Below are 21567 nucleotides of genomic sequence, written 5' to 3' on the forward strand. Positions count from 1 at the left end.
AGCGATTCTTATATTGATTCGGGGGTACTAGGGAAGATTCATCGCGCGATGACAGCCCTGGCGGTTATCCGGCTTCCCGACATGCTCGGATCGTCCATCCGGTGTCATCTAGCAGGATTTTTTCGCACTTTCATTTAAACGGACTTCGTACGACAATGCGAGTGGAAACTCTTTATTACTTTGACAATGGAGAGGCATGCTGGGTGCGATCATACCAGCACAAATGCACTGGATCCCATCAGAACTCCGAAGTTAAGCGTGCTTGGGCGAGAGTAGTACTAGGATGGGTGACCTCCTGGGAAGTCCTCGTGTTGCACCCCTGTCACTTTTTTCGGCTATCTACCACTTTTTTCGAACAATCTTTCGGTTCTGGAACATCGATGCGAACTGAAACGCACGTTTAGTGCGTCGCCTCCTACGTTTCGGTTCGGATCTTTTTATTTTCTTCCGGATGGTGAATTCAAAGACGTCCGGTCTTTATTATGGCGGGGTGATAGTGTCGTTTGATTCGATAAACGGAATTCGTTCTGACATTTCATTTGCGGTCAAATTATAGCGGGGGTTTGTTTAGATTCAGTGACGTACAGGCTTTAGCGGATGAGTGTACTAGTGGATGCGAGTCATGAATCCGGTCGGAAGGTGTTTACTGGCCGTGAGCTACCCTTGGTGCACAAATATCGTTCCGACGATAACTTTTGATCCGCCCGTCAGATCGTGGCGATTCTTATATTGATTCGGGGGTACTCGGGAAGATCCATCGCGCGATGACAGCCTTGGCAGTCATCCGGCTTCCCGACATGCTCGGATCGTCCATCCGGTGTCATCTAGCAGGATTTTTTCGCACTTTCATTTAAACGGACTTCGTACGACAATGCGAGTGGAAACTCTTTATTACTTTGACAATGGAGAGGCATGCTGGGTGCGATCATACCAGCACAAATGCACTGGATCCCATCAGAACTCCGAAGTTAAGCGTGCTTGGGCGAGAGTAGTACTAGGATGGGTGACCTCCTGGGAAGTCCTCGTGTTGCACCCCTGTCACTTTTTTCGGCTATCTACCAGTTTTTTCGAACAATCTTTCGGTTCTGGAACATCTATGCGAACTGAAACGCACGTTTAGTGCGTCGCCTCCTACGTTTCGGTTCGGATCTTTTTATTTTCTTCCGGATGGTGAATTCAAACACGTCCGGTCTTTATTATGGCGGGGTGATAGTGTCGTTTGATTCGATAAACGGAATTCGTTCTGACATTTCATTTGCGGTCAAATTATAGCGGGGGTTTGTTTAGATTCAGTGACGTACAGGCTATAGCGGATGAGTGTACTAGTGGATGCGAGTCATGAATCCGGTCGGAAGGTGTTTACTGGCCGTGAGCTACCCTTGGTGCACAAATATCGTTCCGACGATAACTTTTGATCCGCCCGTCAGATCGTAGCGATTCTTATATTGATTCGGGGGTACTCGGGAAGATTCATCGCGCGATGACAGCCCTGGCGGTCATCCGGCTTCCCGACATGCTCGGATCGTCCATCCGGTGTCATCTAGCAGGATTTTTTCGCACTTTCATTTAAACGAACTTCGTACGACAATGCGAGTGGAAACTCTTTATTACTTTGACAATGGAGAGGCATGCTGGGTGCGATCATACCAGCACAAATGCACTGGCTCCCATCAGAACTCCGAAGTTAAGCGCGCTTGGGCGAGAGTAGTACTAGGATGGGTGACCTCCTGGGAAGTCCTCGTGTTGCACCCCTGTCACTTTTTTCGGCTATCTACCACTTTTTTCGAACAATCTTTCGGTTCTGGAACATCGATGCGAACTGAAACGCACGTTTAGTGCGTCGCCTCCTACGTTTCGGTTCGGATCTTTTTATTTTCTTCCGGATGGTGAATTCAAACACGTCCGGTCTTTATTATGGCGGGGTGATAGTGTCGTTTGATTCGATAAACGGAATTCGTTCTGACATTTCATTTGCGGTCAAATTATAGCGGGGGTTTGTTTAGATTCAGTGACGTACAGGCTATAGCGGATGAGTGTACTAGTGGATGCGAGTCATGAATCCGGTCGGAAGGTGTTTACTGGCCGTGAGCTACCCTTGGTGCACAAATATCGTTCCGACGATAACTTTTGATCCGCCCGTCAGATCGTGGCGATTCTTATATTGATTCGGGGGTACTCGGGAAGATCCATCGCGCGATGACAGCCCTGGCGGTCATCCGGCTTCCCGACATGCTCGGATCGTCCATCCGGTGTCATCTAGCAGGATTTTTTCGCACTTTCATTTAAACGGACTTCGTACGACAGTGCGAGTGGAAACTCTTTATTACTTTGACAATGGAGAGGCATGCTGGGTGCGATCATACCAGCACAAATGCACTGGATCCCATCAGAACTCCGAAGTTAAGCGTGCTTGGGCGAGAGTAGTACTAGGATGGGTGACCTCCTGGGAAGTCCTCGTGTTGCACCCCTGTCACTTTTTTCGGCTATCTACCACTTTTTTTCGAACAATCTTTCGGTTCTGGAACATCGATGCGAACTGAAACGCACGTTTAGTGCGTCGTCTCCTACGTTTCGGTTCGGATCTTTTTATTTTCTTCCGGATGGTGAATTCAAATACGTCCGGTCTTTATTATGGCGGGGTGATAGTGTCGTTTGATTCGATAAACGGAATTCGTTCTGACATTTCATTTGCGGTCAAATTATAGCGGGGGTTTGTTCAGATTCAGTGACGTACAGGCTATAGCGGATGAGTGTACTAGTGGATGCGAGTCATGAATCCGGTCGGAAGGTGTTTACTGGCCGTGAGCTACCCCTGGTGCACAAATATCGTTCCGACGATAACTTTTGATCCGCCCGTCAGATCGTGGCGATTCTTATATTGATTCGGGGGTACTCGGGAAGATTCTTCGCGCGATGACAGCCTTGGCGGTCATCCGGCTTCCCGACATGCTCGGATCGTCCATCCGGTGTCATCTAGCAGGATGTTTTCGCACTTTCATTTAAACGGACTCCGTACGACAATGCGAGTGGAAACTCTTTATTACTTTGACAATGGAGAGGCATGCTGGGTGCGATCATACCAGCACAAATGCACTGGATCCCATCAGAACTCCGAAGTTAAGCGTGCTTGGGCGAGAGTAGTACTAGGATGGGTGACCTCCTGAGAAGTCCTCGTGTTGCACCCCTGTCACTTTTTTCGGCTATCTACCACTTTTTTTCGAACAATCTTTCGGTTCTGGAACATCGATGCGAACTGAAACGCACGTTTAGTGCGTCGCCTCCTACGTTTCGGTTCGGATCTTTTTATTTTCTTCCGGATGGTGAATTCAAATACGTCCGGTCTTTATTATGGCGGGGTGATAGTGTCGTTTGATTCGATAAACGGAATTCGTTCTGACATTTCATTTGCGGTCAAATTATAGCGGGGGTTTGTTCAGATTCAGTGACGTACAGGCTATAGCGGATGAGTGTACTAGTGGATGCGAGTCATGAATCCGGTCGGAAGGTGTTTACTGGCCGTGAGCTACCCTTGGTGCACAAATATCGTTCCGACGATAACTTTTGATCCGCCCGTCAGATCGTGGCGATTCTTATATTGATTCGGGGGTACTCGGGAAGATTCTTCGCGCGATGACAGCCTTGGCGGTCATCCGGCTTCCCGACATGCTCGGATCGTCCATCCGGTGTCATCTAGCAGGATTTTTTCGCACTTTCATTTAAACGGACTTCGTACGACAATGCGAGTGGAAACTCTTTATTACTTTGACAATGGAGAGGCATGCTGGGTGCGATCATACCAGCACAAATGCACTGGATCCCATCAGAACTCCGAAGTTAAGCGTGCTTGGGCGAGAGTAGTACTAGGATGGGTGACCTCCTGGGAAGTCCTCGTGTTGCACCCCTGTCACTTTTTTCGGCTATCTACCACTTTTTTCGAACAATCTTTCGGTTCTGGAACATCGATGCGAACTGAAACGCACGTTTAGTGCGTCGCCTCCTACGTTTCGGTTCGGATCTTTTTATTTTCTTCCGGATGGTGAATTCAAACACGTCCGGTCTTTATTATGGCGGGGTGATAGTGTCGTTTGATTCGATAAACGGAATTCGTTCTGACATTTCATTTGCGGTCAAATTATAGCGGGGGTTTGTTTAGATTCAGTGACGTACAGGCTATAGCGGATGAGTGTACTAGTGGATGCGAGTCATGAATCCGGTCGGAAGGTGTTTACTGGCCGTGAGCTACCCTTGGTGCACAAATATCGTTCCGACGATAACTTTTGATCCGCCCGTCAGATCGTAGCGATTCTTATATTGATTCGGGGGTACTAGGGAAGATTCATCGCGCGATGACAGCCCTGGCGGTTATCCGGCTTCCCGACATGCTCGGATCGTCCATCCGGTGTCATCTAGCAGGATTTTTTCGCACTTTCATTTAAACGGACTTCGTACGACAATGCGAGTGGAAACTCTTTATTACTTTGACAATGGAGAGGCATGCTGGGTGCGATCATACCAGCACAAATGCACTGGATCCCATCAGAACTCCGAAGTTAAGCGTGCTTGGGCGAGAGTAGTACTAGGATGGGTGACCTCCTGGGAAGTCCTCGTGTTGCACCCCTGTCACTTTTTTCGGCTATCTACCACTTTTTTCGAACAATCTTTCGGTTCTGGAACATCGATGCGAACTGAAACGCACGTTTAGTGCGTCGCCTCCTACGTTTCGGTTCGGATCTTTTTATTTTCTTCCGGATGGTGAATTCAAAGACGTCCGGTCTTTATTATGGCGGGGTGATAGTGTCGTTTGATTCGATAAACGGAATTCGTTCTGACATTTCATTTGCGGTCAAATTATAGCGGGGGTTTGTTTAGATTCAGTGACGTACAGGCTATAGCGGATGAGTGTACTAGTGGATGCGAGTCATGAATCCGGTCGGAAGGTGTTTACTGGCCGTGAGCTACCCTTGGTGCACAAATATCGTTCCGACGATAACTTTTGATCCGCCCGTCAGATCGTAGCGATTCTTATATTGATTCGGGGGTACTCGGGAAGATTCATCGCGCGATGACAGCCCTGGCGGTCATCCGGCTTCCCGACATGCTCGGATCGTCCATCCGGTGTCATCTAGCAGGATTTTTTCGCACTTTCATTTAAACGAACTTCGTACGACAATGCGAGTGGAAACTCTTTATTACTTTGACAATGGAGAGGCATGCTGGGTGCGATCATACCAGCACAAATGCACTGGCTCCCATCAGAACTCCGAAGTTAAGCGTGCTTGGGCGAGAGTAGTACTAGGATGGGTGACCTCCTGGGAAGTCCTCGTGTTGCACCCCTGTCACTTTTTTCGGCTATCTACCACTTTTTTCGAACAATCTTTCGGTTCTGGAACATCGATGCGAACTGAAACGCACGTTTAGTGCGTCGCCTCCTACGTTTCGGTTCGGATCTTTTTATTTTCTTCCGGATGGTGAATTCAAACACGTCCGGTCTTTATTATGGCGGGGTGATAGTGTCGTTTGATTCGATAAACGGAATTCGTTCTGACATTTCATTTGCGGTCAAATTATAGCGGGGGTTTGTTTAGATTCAGTGACGTACAGGCTATAGCGGATGAGTGTACTAGTGGATGCGAGTCATGAATCCGGTCGGAAGGTGTTTACTGGCCGTGAGCTACCCTTGGTGCACAAATATCGTTCCGACGATAACTTTTGATCCGCCCGTCAGATCGTGGCGATTCTTATATTGATTCGGGGGTACTCGGGAAGATCCATCGCGCGATGACAGCCCTGGCGGTCATCCGGCTTCCCGACATGCTCGGATCGTCCATCCGGTGTCATCTAGCAGGATTTTTTCGCACTTTCATTTAAACGGACTTCGTACGACAGTGCGAGTGGAAACTCTTTATTACTTTGACAATGGAGAGGCATGCTGGGTGCGATCATACCAGCACAAATGCACTGGATCCCATCAGAACTCCGAAGTTAAGCGTGCTTGGGCGAGAGTAGTACTAGGATGGGTGACCTCCTGGGAAGTCCTCGTGTTGCACCCCTGTCACTTTTTTCGGCTATCTACCACTTTTTTTCGAACAATCTTTCGGTTCTGGAACATCGATGCGAACTGAAACGCACGTTTAGTGCGTCGCCTCCTACGTTTCGGTTCGGATCTTTTTATTTTCTTCCGGATGGTGAATTCAAATACGTCCGGTCTTTATTATGGCGGGGTGATAGTGTCGTTTGATTCGATAAACGGAATTCGTTCTGACATTTCATTTGCGGTCAAATTATAGCGGGGGTTTGTTCAGATTCAGTGACGTACAGGCTATAGCGGATGAGTGTACTAGTGGATGCGAGTCATGAATCCGGTCGGAAGGTGTTTACTGGCCGTGAGCTACCCCTGGTGCACAAATATCGTTCCGACGATAACTTTTGATCCGCCCGTCAGATCGTGGCGATTCTTATATTGATTCGGGGGTACTCGGGAAGATTCTTCGCGCGATGACAGCCTTGGCGGTCATCCGGCTTCCCGACATGCTCGGATCGTCCATCCGGTGTCATCTAGCAGGATGTTTTCGCACTTTCATTTAAACGGACTTCGTACGACAATGCGAGTGGAAACTCTTTATTACTTTGACAATGGAGAGGCATGCTGGGTGCGATCATACCAGCACAAATGCACTGGATCCCATCAGAACTCCGAAGTTAAGCGTGCTTGGGCGAGAGTAGTACTAGGATGGGTGACCTCCTGGGAAGTCCTCGTGTTGCACCCCTGTCACTTTTTTCGGCTATCTACCACTTTTTTCGAACAATCTTTCGGTTCTGGAACATCGATGCGAACTGAAACGCACGTTTAGTGCGTCGCCTCCTACGTTTCGGTTCGGATCTTTTTATTTTCTTCCGGATGGTGAATTCAAACACGTCCGGTCTTTATTATGGCGGGGTGATAGTGTCGTTTGATTCGATAAACGGAATTCGTTCTGACATTTCATTTGCGGTCAAATTATAGCGGGGGTTTGTTTAGATTCAGTGACGTACAGGCTATAGCGGATGAGTGTACTAGTGGATGCGAGTCATGAATCCGGTCGGAAGGTGTTTACTGGCCGTGAGCTACCCTTGGTGCACAAATATCGTTCCGACGATAACTTTTGATCCGCCCGTCAGATCGTAGCGATTCTTATATTGATTCGGGGGTACTAGGGAAGATTCATCGCGCGATGACAGCCCTGGCGGTTATCCGGCTTCCCGACATGCTCGGATCGTCCATCCGGTGTCATCTAGCAGGATTTTTTCGCACTTTCATTTAAACGGACTTCGTACGACAATGCGAGTGGAAACTCTTTATTACTTTGACAATGGAGAGGCATGCTGGGTGCGATCATACCAGCACAAATGCACTGGATCCCATCAGAACTCCGAAGTTAAGCGTGCTTGGGCGAGAGTAGTACTAGGATGGGTGACCTCCTGGGAAGTCCTCGTGTTGCACCCCTGTCACTTTTTTCGGCTATCTACCACTTTTTTCGAACAATCTTTCGGTTCTGGAACATCGATGCGAACTGAAACGCACGTTTAGTGCGTCGCCTCCTACGTTTCGGTTCGGATCTTTTTATTTTCTTCCGGATGGTGAATTCAAAGACGTCCGGTCTTTATTATGGCGGGGTGATAGTGTCGTTTGATTCGATAAACGGAATTCGTTCTGACATTTCATTTGCGGTCAAATTATAGCGGGGGTTTGTTTAGATTCAGTGACGTACAGGCTTTAGCGGATGAGTGTACTAGTGGATGCGAGTCATGAATCCGGTCGGAAGGTGTTTACTGGCCGTGAGCTACCCTTGGTGCACAAATATCGTTCCGACGATAACTTTTGATCCGCCCGTCAGATCGTGGCGATTCTTATATTGATTCGGGGGTACTCGGGAAGATCCATCGCGCGATGACAGCCTTGGCAGTCATCCGGCTTCCCGACATGCTCGGATCGTCCATCCGGTGTCATCTAGCAGGATTTTTTCGCACTTTCATTTAAACGGACTTCGTACGACAATGCGAGTGGAAACTCTTTATTACTTTGACAATGGAGAGGCATGCTGGGTGCGATCATACCAGCACAAATGCACTGGATCCCATCAGAACTCCGAAGTTAAGCGTGCTTGGGCGAGAGTAGTACTAGGATGGGTGACCTCCTGGGAAGTCCTCGTGTTGCACCCCTGTCACTTTTTTCGGCTATCTACCAGTTTTTTCGAACAATCTTTCGGTTCTGGAACATCTATGCGAACTGAAACGCACGTTTAGTGCGTCGCCTCCTACGTTTCGGTTCGGATCTTTTTATTTTCTTCCGGATGGTGAATTCAAACACGTCCGGTCTTTATTATGGCGGGGTGATAGTGTCGTTTGATTCGATAAACGGAATTCGTTCTGACATTTCATTTGCGGTCAAATTATAGCGGGGGTTTGTTTAGATTCAGTGACGTACAGGCTATAGCGGATGAGTGTACTAGTGGATGCGAGTCATGAATCCGGTCGGAAGGTGTTTACTGGCCGTGAGCTACCCTTGGTGCACAAATATCGTTCCGACGATAACTTTTGATCCGCCCGTCAGATCGTAGCGATTCTTATATTGATTCGGGGGTACTCGGGAAGATTCATCGCGCGATGACAGCCCTGGCGGTCATCCGGCTTCCCGACATGCTCGGATCGTCCATCCGGTGTCATCTAGCAGGATTTTTTCGCACTTTCATTTAAACGAACTTCGTACGACAATGCGAGTGGAAACTCTTTATTACTTTGACAATGGAGAGGCATGCTGGGTGCGATCATACCAGCACAAATGCACTGGCTCCCATCAGAACTCCGAAGTTAAGCGTGCTTGGGCGAGAGTAGTACTAGGATGGGTGACCTCCTGGGAAGTCCTCGTGTTGCACCCCTGTCACTTTTTTCGGCTATCTACCACTTTTTTCGAACAATCTTTCGGTTCTGGAACATCGATGCGAACTGAAACGCACGTTTAGTGCGTCGCCTCCTACGTTTCGGTTCGGATCTTTTTATTTTCTTCCGGATGGTGAATTCAAACACGTCCGGTCTTTATTATGGCGGGGTGATAGTGTCGTTTGATTCGATAAACGGAATTCGTTCTGACATTTCATTTGCGGTCAAATTATAGCGGGGGTTTGTTTAGATTCAGTGACGTACAGGCTATAGCGGATGAGTGTACTAGTGGATGCGAGTCATGAATCCGGTCGGAAGGTGTTTACTGGCCGTGAGCTACCCTTGGTGCACAAATATCGTTCCGACGATAACTTTTGATCCGCCCGTCAGATCGTGGCGATTCTTATATTGATTCGGGGGTACTCGGGAAGATCCATCGCGCGATGACAGCCCTGGCGGTCATCCGGCTTCCCGACATGCTCGGATCGTCCATCCGGTGTCATCTAGCAGGATTTTTTCGCACTTTCATTTAAACGGACTTCGTACGACAGTGCGAGTGGAAACTCTTTATTACTTTGACAATGGAGAGGCATGCTGGGTGCGATCATACCAGCACAAATGCACTGGATCCCATCAGAACTCCGAAGTTAAGCGTGCTTGGGCGAGAGTAGTACTAGGATGGGTGACCTCCTGGGAAGTCCTCGTGTTGCACCCCTGTCACTTTTTTCGGCTATCTACCACTTTTTTTCGAACAATCTTTCGGTTCTGGAACATCGATGCGAACTGAAACGCACGTTTAGTGCGTCGCCTCCTACGTTTCGGTTCGGATCTTTTTATTTTCTTCCGGATGGTGAATTCAAATACGTCCGGTCTTTATTATGGCGGGGTGATAGTGTCGTTTGATTCGATAAACGGAATTCGTTCTGACATTTCATTTGCGGTCAAATTATAGCGGGGGTTTGTTCAGATTCAGTGACGTACAGGCTATAGCGGATGAGTGTACTAGTGGATGCGAGTCATGAATCCGGTCGGAAGGTGTTTACTGGCCGTGAGCTACCCCTGGTGCACAAATATCGTTCCGACGATAACTTTTGATCCGCCCGTCAGATCGTGGCGATTCTTATATTGATTCGGGGGTACTCGGGAAGATTCTTCGCGCGATGACAGCCTTGGCGGTCATCCGGCTTCCCGACATGCTCGGATCGTCCATCCGGTGTCATCTAGCAGGATGTTTTCGCACTTTCATTTAAACGGACTTCGTACGACAATGCGAGTGGAAACTCTTTATTACTTTGACAATGGAGAGGCATGCTGGGTGCGATCATACCAGCACAAATGCACTGGATCCCATCAGAACTCCGAAGTTAAGCGTGCTTGGGCGAGAGTAGTACTAGGATGGGTGACCTCCTGGGAAGTCCTCGTGTTGCACCCCTGTCACTTTTTTCGGCTATCTACCACTTTTTTCGAACAATCTTTCGGTTCTGGAACATCGATGCGAACTGAAACGCACGTTTAGTGCGTCGCCTCCTACGTTTCGGTTCGGATCTTTTTATTTTCTTCCGGATGGTGAATTCAAAAAACGTCCGGTCTTTATTATGGCGGGGTGATAGTGTCGTTTGATTCGATAAACGGAATTCGTTCTGACATTTCATTTGCGGTCAAATTATAGCGGGGGTTTGTTTAGATTCAGTGACGTACAGGCTATAGCGGATGAGTGTACTAGTGGATGCGAGTCATGAATCCGGTCGGAAGGTGTTTACTGGCCGTGAGCTACCCTTGGTGCACAAATATCGTTCCGACGATAACTTTTGATCCGCCCGTCAGATCGTAGCGATTCTTATATTGATTCGGGGGTACTAGGGAAGATTCATCGCGCGATGACAGCCCTGGCGGTTATCCGGCTTCCCGACATGCTCGGATCGTCCATCCGGTGTCATCTAGCAGGATTTTTTCGCACTTTCATTTAAACGGACTTCGTACGACAATGCGAGTGGAAACTCTTTATTACTTTGACAATGGAGAGGCATGCTGGGTGCGATCATACCAGCACAAATGCACTGGATCCCATCAGAACTCCGAAGTTAAGCGTGCTTGGGCGAGAGTAGTACTAGGATGGGTGACCTCCTGGGAAGTCCTCGTGTTGCACCCCTGTCACTTTTTTCGGCTATCTACCACTTTTTTCGAACAATCTTTCGGTTCTGGAACATCGATGCGAACTGAAACGCACGTTTAGTGCGTCGCCTCCTACGTTTCGGTTCGGATCTTTTTATTTTCTTCCGGATGGTGAATTCAAAGACGTCCGGTCTTTATTATGGCGGGGTGATAGTGTCGTTTGATTCGATAAACGGAATTCGTTCTGACATTTCATTTGCGGTCAAATTATAGCGGGGGTTTGTTTAGATTCAGTGACGTACAGGCTTTAGCGGATGAGTGTACTAGTGGATGCGAGTCATGAATCCGGTCGGAAGGTGTTTACTGGCCGTGAGCTACCCTTGGTGCACAAATATCGTTCCGACGATAACTTTTGATCCGCCCGTCAGATCGTGGCGATTCTTATATTGATTCGGGGGTACTCGGGAAGATCCATCGCGCGATGACAGCCTTGGCAGTCATCCGGCTTCCCGACATGCTCGGATCGTCCATCCGGTGTCATCTAGCAGGATTTTTTCGCACTTTCATTTAAACGGACTTCGTACGACAATGCGAGTGGAAACTCTTTATTACTTTGACAATGGAGAGGCATGCTGGGTGCGATCATACCAGCACAAATGCACTGGATCCCATCAGAACTCCGAAGTTAAGCGTGCTTGGGCGAGAGTAGTACTAGGATGGGTGACCTCCTGGGAAGTCCTCGTGTTGCACCCCTGTCACTTTTTTCGGCTATCTACCAGTTTTTTCGAACAATCTTTCGGTTCTGGAACATCTATGCGAACTGAAACGCACGTTTAGTGCGTCGCCTCCTACGTTTCGGTTCGGATCTTTTTATTTTCTTCCGGATGGTGAATTCAAACACGTCCGGTCTTTATTATGGCGGGGTGATAGTGTCGTTTGATTCGATAAACGGAATTCGTTCTGACATTTCATTTGCGGTCAAATTATAGCGGGGGTTTGTTTAGATTCAGTGACGTACAGGCTATAGCGGATGAGTGTACTAGTGGATGCGAGTCATGAATCCGGTCGGAAGGTGTTTACTGGCCGTGAGCTACCCTTGGTGCACAAATATCGTTCCGACGATAACTTTTGATCCGCCCGTCAGATCGTAGCGATTCTTATATTGATTCGGGGGTACTCGGGAAGATTCATCGCGCGATGACAGCCCTGGCGGTCATCCGGCTTCCCGACATGCTCGGATCGTCCATCCGGTGTCATCTAGCAGGATTTTTTCGCACTTTCATTTAAACGAACTTCGTACGACAATGCGAGTGGAAACTCTTTATTACTTTGACAATGGAGAGGCATGCTGGGTGCGATCATACCAGCACAAATGCACTGGCTCCCATCAGAACTCCGAAGTTAAGCGTGCTTGGGCGAGAGTAGTACTAGGATGGGTGACCTCCTGGGAAGTCCTCGTGTTGCACCCCTTTCACTTTTTTCGGCTATCTACCACTTTTTTCGAACAATCTTTCGGTTCTGGAACATCGATGCGAACTGAAACGCACGTTTAGTGCGTCGCCTCCTACGTTTCGGTTCGGATCTTTTTATTTTCTTCCGGATGGTGAATTCAAACACGTCCGGTCTTTATTATGGCGGGGTGATAGTGTCGTTTGATTCGATAAACGGAATTCGTTCTGACATTTCATTTGCGGTCAAATTATAGCGGGGGTTTGTTTAGATTCAGTGACGTACAGGCTATAGCGGATGAGTGTACTAGTGGATGCGAGTCATGAATCCGGTCGGAAGGTGTTTACTGGCCGTGAGCTACCCTTGGTGCACAAATATCGTTCCGACGATAACTTTTGATCCGCCCGTCAGATCGTGGCGATTCTTATATTGATTCGGGGGTACTCGGGAAGATCCATCGCGCGATGACAGCCCTGGCGGTCATCCGGCTTCCCGACATGCTCGGATCGTCCATCCGGTGTCATCTAGCAGGATTTTTTCGCACTTTCATTTAAACGGACTTCGTACGACAGTGCGAGTGGAAACTCTTTATTACTTTGACAATGGAGAGGCATGCTGGGTGCGATCATACCAGCACAAATGCACTGGATCCCATCAGAACTCCGAAGTTAAGCGTGCTTGGGCGAGAGTAGTACTAGGATGGGTGACCTCCTGGGAAGTCCTCGTGTTGCACCCCTGTCACTTTTTTCGGCTATCTACCACTTTTTTTCGAACAATCTTTCGGTTCTGGAACATCGATGCGAACTGAAACGCACGTTTAGTGCGTCGCCTCCTACGTTTCGGTTCGGATCTTTTTATTTTCTTCCGGATGGTGAATTCAAATACGTCCGGTCTTTATTATGGCGGGGTGATAGTGTCGTTTGATTCGATAAACGGAATTCGTTCTGACATTTCATTTGCGGTCAAATTATAGCGGGGGTTTGTTCAGATTCAGTGACGTACAGGCTATAGCGGATGAGTGTACTAGTGGATGCGAGTCATGAATCCGGTCGGAAGGTGTTTACTGGCCGTGAGCTACCCCTGGTGCACAAATATCGTTCCGACGATAACTTTTGATCCGCCCGTCAGATCGTGGCGATTCTTATATTGATTCGGGGGTACTCGGGAAGATTCTTCGCGCGATGACAGCCTTGGCGGTCATCCGGCTTCCCGACATGCTCGGATCGTCCATCCGGTGTCATCTAGCAGGATGTTTTCGCACTTTCATTTAAACGGACTTCGTACGACAATGCGAGTGGAAACTCTTTATTACTTTGACAATGGAGAGGCATGCTGGGTGCGATCATACCAGCACAAATGCACTGGATCCCATCAGAACTCCGAAGTTAAGCGTGCTTGGGCGAGAGTAGTACTAGGATGGGTGACCTCCTGGGAAGTCCTCGTGTTGCACCCCTGTCACTTTTTTCGGCTATCTACCACTTTTTTCGAACAATCTTTCGGTTCTGGAACATCGATGCGAACTGAAACGCACGTTTAGTGCGTCGCCTCCTACGTTTCGGTTCGGATCTTTTTATTTTCTTCCGGATGGTGAATTCAAAAAACGTCCGGTCTTTATTATGGCGGGGTGATAGTGTCGTTTGATTCGATAAACGGAATTCGTTCTGACATTTCATTTGCGGTCAAATTATAGCGGGGGTTTGTTTAGATTCAGTGACGTACAGGCTATAGCGGATGAGTGTACTAGTGGATGCGAGTCATGAATCCGGTCGGAAGGTGTTTACTGGCCGTGAGCTACCCTTGGTGCACAAATATCGTTCCGACGATAACTTTTGATCCGCCCGTCAGATCGTAGCGATTCTTATATTGATTCGGGGGTACTAGGGAAGATTCATCGCGCGATGACAGCCCTGGCGGTTATCCGGCTTCCCGACATGCTCGGATCGTCCATCCGGTGTCATCTAGCAGGATTTTTTCGCACTTTCATTTAAACGGACTTCGTACGACAATGCGAGTGGAAACTCTTTATTACTTTGACAATGGAGAGGCATGCTGGGTGCGATCATACCAGCACAAATGCACTGGATCCCATCAGAACTCCGAAGTTAAGCGTGCTTGGGCGAGAGTAGTACTAGGATGGGTGACCTCCTGGGAAGTCCTCGTGTTGCACCCCTGTCACTTTTTTCGGCTATCTACCACTTTTTTCGAACAATCTTTCGGTTCTGGAACATCGATGCGAACTGAAACGCACGTTTAGTGCGTCGCCTCCTACGTTTCGGTTCGGATCTTTTTATTTTCTTCCGGATGGTGAATTCAAAGACGTCCGGTCTTTATTATGGCGGGGTGATAGTGTCGTTTGATTCGATAAACGGAATTCGTTCTGACATTTCATTTGCGGTCAAATTATAGCGGGGGTTTGTTTAGATTCAGTGACGTACAGGCTTTAGCGGATGAGTGTACTAGTGGATGCGAGTCATGAATCCGGTCGGAAGGTGTTTACTGGCCGTGAGCTACCCTTGGTGCACAAATATCGTTCCGACGATAACTTTTGATCCGCCCGTCAGATCGTGGCGATTCTTATATTGATTCGGGGGTACTCGGGAAGATCCATCGCGCGATGACAGCCTTGGCAGTCATCCGGCTTCCCGACATGCTCGGATCGTCCATCCGGTGTCATCTAGCAGGATTTTTTCGCACTTTCATTTAAACGGACTTCGTACGACAATGCGAGTGGAAACTCTTTATTACTTTGACAATGGAGAGGCATGCTGGGTGCGATCATACCAGCACAAATGCACTGGATCCCATCAGAACTCCGAAGTTAAGCGTGCTTGGGCGAGAGTAGTACTAGGATGGGTGACCTCCTGGGAAGTCCTCGTGTTGCACCCCTGTCACTTTTTTCGGCTATCTACCAGTTTTTTCGAACAATCTTTCGGTTCTGGAACATCTATGCGAACTGAAACGCACGTTTAGTGCGTCGCCTCCTACGTTTCGGTTCGGATCTTTTTATTTTCTTCCGGATGGTGAATTCAAACACGTCCGGTCTTTATTATGGCGGGGTGATAGTGTCGTTTGATTCGATAAACGGAATTCGTTCTGACATTTCATTTGCGGTCAAATTATAGCGGGGGTTTGTTTAGATTCAGTGACGTACAGGCTATAGCGGATGAGTGTACTAGTGGATGCGAGTCATGAATCCGGTCGGAAGGTGTTTACTGGCCGTGAGCTACCCTTGGTGCACAAATATCGTTCTGACGATAACTTTTGATCCGCCCGTCAGATCGTAGCGATTCTTATATTGATTCGGGGGTACTCGGGAAGATTCATCGCGCGATGACAGCCCTGGCGGTCATCCGGCTTCCCGACATGCTCGGATCGTCCATCCGGTGTCATCTAGCAGGATTTTTTCGCACTTTCATTTAAACGAACTTCGTACGACAATGCGAGTGGAAACTCTTTATTACTTTGACAATGGAGAGGCATGCTGGGTGCGATCATACCAGCACAAATGCACTGGCTCCCATCAGAACTCCGAAGTTAAGCGTGCTTGGGCGAGAGTAGTACTAGGATGGGTGACCTCCTGGGAAGTCCTCGTGTTGCACCCCTGTCACTTTTTTCGGCTATCTACCACTTTTTTCGAACAATCTTTCGGTTCTGGAACATCGATGCGAACTGAAACGCACGTTTAGTGCGTCGCCTCCTACGTTTCGGTTCGGATCTTTTTATTTTCTTCCGGATGGTGAATTCAAACACGTCCGGTCTTTATTATGGCGGGGTGATAGTGTCGTTTGATTCGATAAACGGAATTCGTTCTGACATTTCATTTGCGGTCAAATTATAGCGGGGGTTTGTTTAGATTCAGTGACGTACAGGCTATAGCGGATGAGTGTACTAGTGGATGCGAGTCATGAATCCGGTCGGAAGGTGTTTACTGGCCGTGAGCTACCCTTGGTGCACAAATATCGTTCCGACGATAACTTTTGATCCGCCCGTCAGATCGTGGCGATTCTTATATTGATTCGGGGGTACTCGGGAAGATCCATCGCGCGATGACAGCCCTGGCGGTCATCCGGCTTCCCGACATGCTCGGATCGTCCATCCGGTGTCATCTAGCAGGATTTTTTCGCACTTTCATTTAAACGGACTTCGTACGACAGTGCGAGTGGAAACTCTTTATTACTTTGACAATGGAGAGGCATGCTGGGTGCGATCATACCAGCACAAATGCACTGGATCCCATCAGAACTCCGAAGTTAAGCGTGCTTGGGCGAGAGTAGTACTAGGATGGGTGACCTCCTGGGAAGTCCTCGTGTTGCACCCCTGTCACTTTTTTCGGCTATCTACCACTTTTTTTCGAACAATCTTTCGGTTCTGGAACATCGATGCGAACTGAAACGCACGTTTAGTGCGTCGCCTCCTACGTTTCGGTTCGGATCTTTTTATTTTCTTCCGGATGGTGAATTCAAATACGTCCGGTCTTTATTATGGCGGGGTGATAGTGTCGTTTGATTCGATAAACGGAATTCGTTCTGACATTTCATTTGCGGTCAAATTATAGCGGGGGTTTGTTCAGATTCAGTGACGTACAGGCTATAGCGGATGAGTGTACTAGTGGATGCGAGTCATGAATCCGGTCGGAAGGTGTTTACTGGCCGTGAGCTACCCCTGGTGCACAAATATCGTTCCGACGATAACTTTTGATCCGCCCGTCAGATCGTGGCGATTCTTATATTGATTCGGGGGTACTCGGGAAGATTCTTCGCGCGATGACAGCCTTGGCGGTCATCCGGCTTCCCGACATGCTCGGATCGTCCATCCGGTGTCATCTAGCAGGATGTTTTCGCACTTTCATTTAAACGGACTTCGTACGAAAATGCGAGTGGAAACTCTTTATTACTTTGACAATGGAGAGGCATGCTGGGTGCGATCATACCAGCACAAATGCACTGGATCCCATCAGAACTCCGAAGTTAAGCGTGCTTGGGCGAGAGTAGTACTAGGATGGGTGACCTCCTGGGAAGTCCTCGTGTTGCACCCCTGTCACTTTTTTCGGCTATCTACCACTTTTTTCGAACAATCTTTCGGTTCTGGAACATCGATGCGAACTGAAACGCACGTTTAGTGCGTCGCCTCCTACGTTTCGGTTCGGATCTTTTTATTTTCTTCCGGATGGTGAATTCAAACACGTCCGGTCTTTATTATGGCGGGGTGATAGTGTCGTTTGATTCGATAAACGGAATTCGTTCTGACATTTCATTTGCGGTCAAATTATAGCGGGGGTTTGTTTAGATTCAGTGACGTACAGGCTATAGCGGATGAGTGTACTAGTGGATGCGAGTCATGAATCCGGTCGGAAGGTGTTTACTGGCCGTGAGCTACCCTTGGTGCACAAATATCGTTCCGACGATAACTTTTGATCCGCCCGTCAGATCGTAGCGATTCTTATATTGATTCGGGGGTACTAGGGAAGATTCATCGCGCGATGACAGCCCTGGCGGTTATCCGGCTTCCCGACATGCTCGGATCGTCCATCCGGTGTCATCTAGCAGGATTTTTTCGCACTTTCATTTAAACGGACTTCGTACGACAATGCGAGTGGAAACTCTTTATTACTTTGACAATGGAGAGGCATGCTGGGTGCGATCATACCAGCACAAATGCACTGGATCCCATCAGAACTCCGAAGTTAAGCGTGCTTGGGCGAGAGTAGTACTAGGATGGGTGACCTCCTGGGAAGTCCTCGTGTTGCACCCCTGTCACTTTTTTCGGCTATCTACCACTTTTTTCGAACAATCTTTCGGTTCTGGAACATCGATGCGAACTGAAACGCACGTTTAGTGCGTCGCCTCCTACGTTTCGGTTCGGATCTTTTTATTTTCTTCCGGATGGTGAATTCAAAGACGTCCGGTCTTTATTATGGCGGGGTGATAGTGTCGTTTGATTCGATAAACGGAATTCGTTCTGACATTTCATTTGCGGTCAAATTATAGCGGGGGTTTGTTTAGATTCAGTGACGTACAGGCTTTAGCGGATGAGTGTACTAGTGGATGCGAGTCATGAATCCGGTCGGAAGGTGTTTACTGGCCGTGAGCTACCCTTGGTGCACAAATATCGTTCCGACGATAACTTTTGATCCGCCCGTCAGATCGTGGCGATTCTTATATTGATTCGGGGGTACTCGGGAAGATCCATCGCGCGATGACAGCCTTGGCAGTCATCCGGCTTCCCGACATGCTCGGATCGTCCATCCGGTGTCATCTAGCAGGATTTTTTCGCACTTTCATTTAAACGGACTTCGTACGACAATGCGAGTGGAAACTCTTTATTACTTTGACAATGGAGAGGCATGCTGGGTGCGATCATACCAGCACAAATGCACTGGATCCCATCAGAACTCCGAAGTTAAGCGTGCTTGGGCGAGAGTAGTACTAGGATGGGTGACCTCCTGGGAAGTCCTCGTGTTGCACCCCTGTCACTTTTTTCGGCTATCTACCAGTTTTTTCGAACAATCTTTCGGTTCTGGAACATCTATGCGAACTGAAACGCACGTTTAGTGCGTCGCCTCCTACGTTTCGGTTCGGATCTTTTTATTTTCTTCCGGATGGTGAATTCAAACACGTCCGGTCTTTATTATGGCGGGGTGATAGTGTCGTTTGATTCGATAAACGGAATTCGTTCTGACATTTCATTTGCGGTCAAATTATAGCGGGGGTTTGTTTAGATTCAGTGACGTACAGGCTATAGCGGATGAGTGTACTAGTGGATGCGAGTCATGAATCCGGTCGGAAGGTGTTTACTGGCCGTGAGCTACCCTTGGTGCACAAATATCGTTCCGACGATAACTTTTGATCCGCCCGTCAGATCGTAGCGATTCTTATATTGATTCGGGGGTACTCGGGAAGATTCATCGCGCGATGACAGCCCTGGCGGTCATCCGGCTTCCCGACATGCTCGGATCGACCATCCGGTGTCATCTAGCAGGATTTTTTCGCACTTTCATTTAAACGAACTTCGTACGACAATGCGAGTGGAAACTCTTTATTACTTTGACAATGGAGAGGCATGCTGGGTGCGATCATACCAGCACAAATGCACTGGCTCCCATCAGAACTCCGAAGTTAAGCGTGCTTGGGCGAGAGTAGTACTAGGATGGGTGACCTCCTGGGAAGTCCTCGTGTTGCACCCCTGTCACTTTTTTCGGCTATCTACCACTTTTTTCGAACAATCTTTCGGTTCTGGAACATCGATGCGAACGGAAACGCACGTTTAGTGCGTCGCCTCCTACGTTTCGGTTCGGATCTTTTTATTTTCTTCCGGATGGTGAATTCAAACACGTCCGGTCTTTATTATGGCGGGGTGATAGTGTCGTTTGATTCGATAAACGGAATTCGTTCTGACATTTCATTTGCGGTCAAATTATAGCGGGGGTTTGTTTAGATTCAGTGACGTACAGGCTATAGCGGATGAGTGTACTAGTGGATGCGAGTCATGAATCCGGTCGGAAGGTGTTTACTGGCCGTGAGCTACCCTTGGTGCACAAATATCGTTCCGACGATAACTTTTGATCCGCCCGTCAGATCGTGGCGATTCTTATATTGATTCGGGGGTACTCGGGAAGATCCATCGCGCGATGACAGCCCTGGCGGTCATCCGGCTTCCCGACATGCTCGGATCGTCCATCCGGTGTCATCTAGCAGGATTTTTTCGCACTTTCATTTAAACGGACTTCGTACGACAGTGCGAGTGGAAACTCTTTATTACTTTGACAATGGAGAGGCATGCTGGGTGCGATCATACCAGCACAAATGCACTGGATCCCATCAAAACTCCGAAGTTAAGCGTGCTTGGGCGAGAGTAGTACTAGGATGGGTGACCTCCTGGGAAGTCCTCGTGTTGCACCCCTGTCACTTTTTTCGGCTATCTACCACTTTTTTTCGAACAATCTTTCGGTTCTGGAACATCGATGCGAACTGAAACGCACGTTTAGTGCGTCGCCTCCTACGTTTCGGTTCGGATCTTTTTATTTTCTTCCGGATGGTGAATTCAAATACGTCCGGTCTTTATTATGGCGGGGTGATAGTGTCGTTTGATTCGATAAACGGAATTCGTTCTGACATTTCATTTGCGGTCAAATTATAGCGGGGGTTTGTTCAGATTCAGTGACGTACAGGCTATAGCGGATGAGTGTACTAGTGGATGCGAGTCATGAATCCGGTCGGAAGGTGTTTACTGGCCGTGAGCTACCCCTGGTGCACAAATATCGTTCCGACGATAACTTTTGATCCGCCCGTCAGATCGTGGCGATTCTTATATTGATTCGGGGGTACTCGGGAAGATTCTTCGCGCGATGACAGCCTTGGCGGTCATCCGGCTTCCCGACATGCTCGGATCGTCCATCCGGTGTCATCTAGCAGGATGTTTTCGCACTTTCATTTAAACGGACTTCGTACGACAATGCGAGTGGAAACTCTTTATTACTTTGACAATGGAGAGGCATGCTGGGTGCGATCATACCAGCACAAATGCACTGGATCCCATCAGAACTCCGAAGTTAAGCGTGCTTGGGCGAGAGTAGTACTAGGATGGGTGACCTCCTGGGAAGTCCTCGTGTTGCACCCCTGTCACTTTTTTCGGCTATCTACCACTTTTTTCGAACAATCTTTCGGTTCTGGAACATCGATGCGAACTGAAACGCACGTTTAGTGCGTCGCCTCCTACGTTTCGGTTCGGATCTTTTTATTTTCTTCCGGATGGTGAATTCAAACACGTCCGGTCTTTATTATGGCGGGGTGATAGTGTCGTTTGATTCGATAAACGGAATTCGTTCTGACATTTCATTTGCGGTCAAATTATAGCGGGGGTTTGTTTAGATTCAGTGACGTACAGGCTATAGCGGATGAGTGTACTAGTGGATGCGAGTCATGAATCCGGTCGGAAGGTGTTTACTGGCCGTGAGCTACCCTTGGTGCACAAATATCGTTCCGACGATAACTTTTGATCCGCCCGTCAGATCGTAGCGATTCTTATATTGATTCGGGGGTACTAGGGAAGATTCATCGCGCGATGACAGCCCTGGCGGTCATCCGGCTTCCC

The 21567-nt window shown here is 48.4% G+C and overlaps 30 non-coding genes across 30 annotated transcripts; all 30 read left to right on the forward strand.

The window, feature by feature from the left end:
* Positions 1 to 201: 201 nt before the first annotated feature.
* Positions 202 to 320, forward strand: LOC143871660 (5S ribosomal RNA). The gene has a single exon (XR_013246420.1). It is a non-coding gene; the product is annotated as a 5S ribosomal RNA (ribosomal RNA).
* Positions 321 to 917: 597 nt separating this feature from the next.
* LOC143871661 (5S ribosomal RNA) lies at positions 918 to 1036 on the forward strand. Its single transcript, XR_013246421.1, has one exon. It is a non-coding gene; the product is annotated as a 5S ribosomal RNA (ribosomal RNA).
* Positions 1037 to 1633: 597 nt separating this feature from the next.
* LOC143874812 (5S ribosomal RNA) lies at positions 1634 to 1752 on the forward strand. The gene has a single exon (XR_013249481.1). It is a non-coding gene; the product is annotated as a 5S ribosomal RNA (ribosomal RNA).
* Positions 1753 to 2349: 597 nt separating this feature from the next.
* Positions 2350 to 2468, forward strand: LOC143871662 (5S ribosomal RNA). Its single transcript, XR_013246422.1, has one exon. It is a non-coding gene; the product is annotated as a 5S ribosomal RNA (ribosomal RNA).
* A 598-nt stretch (positions 2469 to 3066) lies between these two features.
* On the forward strand, positions 3067 to 3185 carry LOC143873058 (5S ribosomal RNA). Its single transcript, XR_013247782.1, has one exon. It is a non-coding gene; the product is annotated as a 5S ribosomal RNA (ribosomal RNA).
* A 598-nt stretch (positions 3186 to 3783) lies between these two features.
* Positions 3784 to 3902, forward strand: LOC143871663 (5S ribosomal RNA). The gene has a single exon (XR_013246423.1). It is a non-coding gene; the product is annotated as a 5S ribosomal RNA (ribosomal RNA).
* A 597-nt stretch (positions 3903 to 4499) lies between these two features.
* LOC143871664 (5S ribosomal RNA) lies at positions 4500 to 4618 on the forward strand. Its single transcript, XR_013246424.1, has one exon. It is a non-coding gene; the product is annotated as a 5S ribosomal RNA (ribosomal RNA).
* Positions 4619 to 5215: 597 nt separating this feature from the next.
* LOC143874224 (5S ribosomal RNA) lies at positions 5216 to 5334 on the forward strand. Its single transcript, XR_013248912.1, has one exon. It is a non-coding gene; the product is annotated as a 5S ribosomal RNA (ribosomal RNA).
* A 597-nt stretch (positions 5335 to 5931) lies between these two features.
* Positions 5932 to 6050, forward strand: LOC143871665 (5S ribosomal RNA). The gene has a single exon (XR_013246425.1). It is a non-coding gene; the product is annotated as a 5S ribosomal RNA (ribosomal RNA).
* Positions 6051 to 6648: 598 nt separating this feature from the next.
* Positions 6649 to 6767, forward strand: LOC143871666 (5S ribosomal RNA). The gene has a single exon (XR_013246426.1). It is a non-coding gene; the product is annotated as a 5S ribosomal RNA (ribosomal RNA).
* Positions 6768 to 7364: 597 nt separating this feature from the next.
* LOC143871668 (5S ribosomal RNA) lies at positions 7365 to 7483 on the forward strand. The gene has a single exon (XR_013246428.1). It is a non-coding gene; the product is annotated as a 5S ribosomal RNA (ribosomal RNA).
* Positions 7484 to 8080: 597 nt separating this feature from the next.
* LOC143871669 (5S ribosomal RNA) lies at positions 8081 to 8199 on the forward strand. The gene has a single exon (XR_013246429.1). It is a non-coding gene; the product is annotated as a 5S ribosomal RNA (ribosomal RNA).
* Positions 8200 to 8796: 597 nt separating this feature from the next.
* On the forward strand, positions 8797 to 8915 carry LOC143874226 (5S ribosomal RNA). Its single transcript, XR_013248914.1, has one exon. It is a non-coding gene; the product is annotated as a 5S ribosomal RNA (ribosomal RNA).
* A 597-nt stretch (positions 8916 to 9512) lies between these two features.
* Positions 9513 to 9631, forward strand: LOC143871670 (5S ribosomal RNA). The gene has a single exon (XR_013246430.1). It is a non-coding gene; the product is annotated as a 5S ribosomal RNA (ribosomal RNA).
* Positions 9632 to 10229: 598 nt separating this feature from the next.
* On the forward strand, positions 10230 to 10348 carry LOC143871671 (5S ribosomal RNA). The gene has a single exon (XR_013246431.1). It is a non-coding gene; the product is annotated as a 5S ribosomal RNA (ribosomal RNA).
* Positions 10349 to 10946: 598 nt separating this feature from the next.
* LOC143871672 (5S ribosomal RNA) lies at positions 10947 to 11065 on the forward strand. The gene has a single exon (XR_013246432.1). It is a non-coding gene; the product is annotated as a 5S ribosomal RNA (ribosomal RNA).
* Positions 11066 to 11662: 597 nt separating this feature from the next.
* LOC143871673 (5S ribosomal RNA) lies at positions 11663 to 11781 on the forward strand. Its single transcript, XR_013246433.1, has one exon. It is a non-coding gene; the product is annotated as a 5S ribosomal RNA (ribosomal RNA).
* Positions 11782 to 12378: 597 nt separating this feature from the next.
* On the forward strand, positions 12379 to 12497 carry LOC143874227 (5S ribosomal RNA). The gene has a single exon (XR_013248915.1). It is a non-coding gene; the product is annotated as a 5S ribosomal RNA (ribosomal RNA).
* Positions 12498 to 13094: 597 nt separating this feature from the next.
* LOC143871674 (5S ribosomal RNA) lies at positions 13095 to 13213 on the forward strand. Its single transcript, XR_013246434.1, has one exon. It is a non-coding gene; the product is annotated as a 5S ribosomal RNA (ribosomal RNA).
* Positions 13214 to 13811: 598 nt separating this feature from the next.
* LOC143871675 (5S ribosomal RNA) lies at positions 13812 to 13930 on the forward strand. Its single transcript, XR_013246435.1, has one exon. It is a non-coding gene; the product is annotated as a 5S ribosomal RNA (ribosomal RNA).
* A 598-nt stretch (positions 13931 to 14528) lies between these two features.
* Positions 14529 to 14647, forward strand: LOC143871676 (5S ribosomal RNA). The gene has a single exon (XR_013246436.1). It is a non-coding gene; the product is annotated as a 5S ribosomal RNA (ribosomal RNA).
* Positions 14648 to 15244: 597 nt separating this feature from the next.
* Positions 15245 to 15363, forward strand: LOC143871677 (5S ribosomal RNA). The gene has a single exon (XR_013246437.1). It is a non-coding gene; the product is annotated as a 5S ribosomal RNA (ribosomal RNA).
* Positions 15364 to 15960: 597 nt separating this feature from the next.
* On the forward strand, positions 15961 to 16079 carry LOC143874228 (5S ribosomal RNA). Its single transcript, XR_013248916.1, has one exon. It is a non-coding gene; the product is annotated as a 5S ribosomal RNA (ribosomal RNA).
* A 597-nt stretch (positions 16080 to 16676) lies between these two features.
* LOC143871679 (5S ribosomal RNA) lies at positions 16677 to 16795 on the forward strand. The gene has a single exon (XR_013246439.1). It is a non-coding gene; the product is annotated as a 5S ribosomal RNA (ribosomal RNA).
* A 598-nt stretch (positions 16796 to 17393) lies between these two features.
* On the forward strand, positions 17394 to 17512 carry LOC143871680 (5S ribosomal RNA). Its single transcript, XR_013246440.1, has one exon. It is a non-coding gene; the product is annotated as a 5S ribosomal RNA (ribosomal RNA).
* A 597-nt stretch (positions 17513 to 18109) lies between these two features.
* LOC143871681 (5S ribosomal RNA) lies at positions 18110 to 18228 on the forward strand. Its single transcript, XR_013246441.1, has one exon. It is a non-coding gene; the product is annotated as a 5S ribosomal RNA (ribosomal RNA).
* Positions 18229 to 18825: 597 nt separating this feature from the next.
* LOC143871682 (5S ribosomal RNA) lies at positions 18826 to 18944 on the forward strand. Its single transcript, XR_013246442.1, has one exon. It is a non-coding gene; the product is annotated as a 5S ribosomal RNA (ribosomal RNA).
* A 597-nt stretch (positions 18945 to 19541) lies between these two features.
* On the forward strand, positions 19542 to 19660 carry LOC143874229 (5S ribosomal RNA). Its single transcript, XR_013248917.1, has one exon. It is a non-coding gene; the product is annotated as a 5S ribosomal RNA (ribosomal RNA).
* A 597-nt stretch (positions 19661 to 20257) lies between these two features.
* Positions 20258 to 20376, forward strand: LOC143874085 (5S ribosomal RNA). The gene has a single exon (XR_013248777.1). It is a non-coding gene; the product is annotated as a 5S ribosomal RNA (ribosomal RNA).
* Positions 20377 to 20974: 598 nt separating this feature from the next.
* LOC143871683 (5S ribosomal RNA) lies at positions 20975 to 21093 on the forward strand. The gene has a single exon (XR_013246443.1). It is a non-coding gene; the product is annotated as a 5S ribosomal RNA (ribosomal RNA).
* The last annotated feature ends 474 nt before the right edge of the window (positions 21094 to 21567 follow it).

Source organism: Tasmannia lanceolata, unplaced genomic scaffold (assembly GCF_043159265.1).
Source record: "Tasmannia lanceolata isolate RefF3 unplaced genomic scaffold, GAP_Taslan_0.1 ptg000003l, whole genome shotgun sequence".
Classification (NCBI taxonomy): domain Eukaryota; kingdom Viridiplantae; phylum Streptophyta; class Magnoliopsida; order Canellales; family Winteraceae; genus Tasmannia; species Tasmannia lanceolata.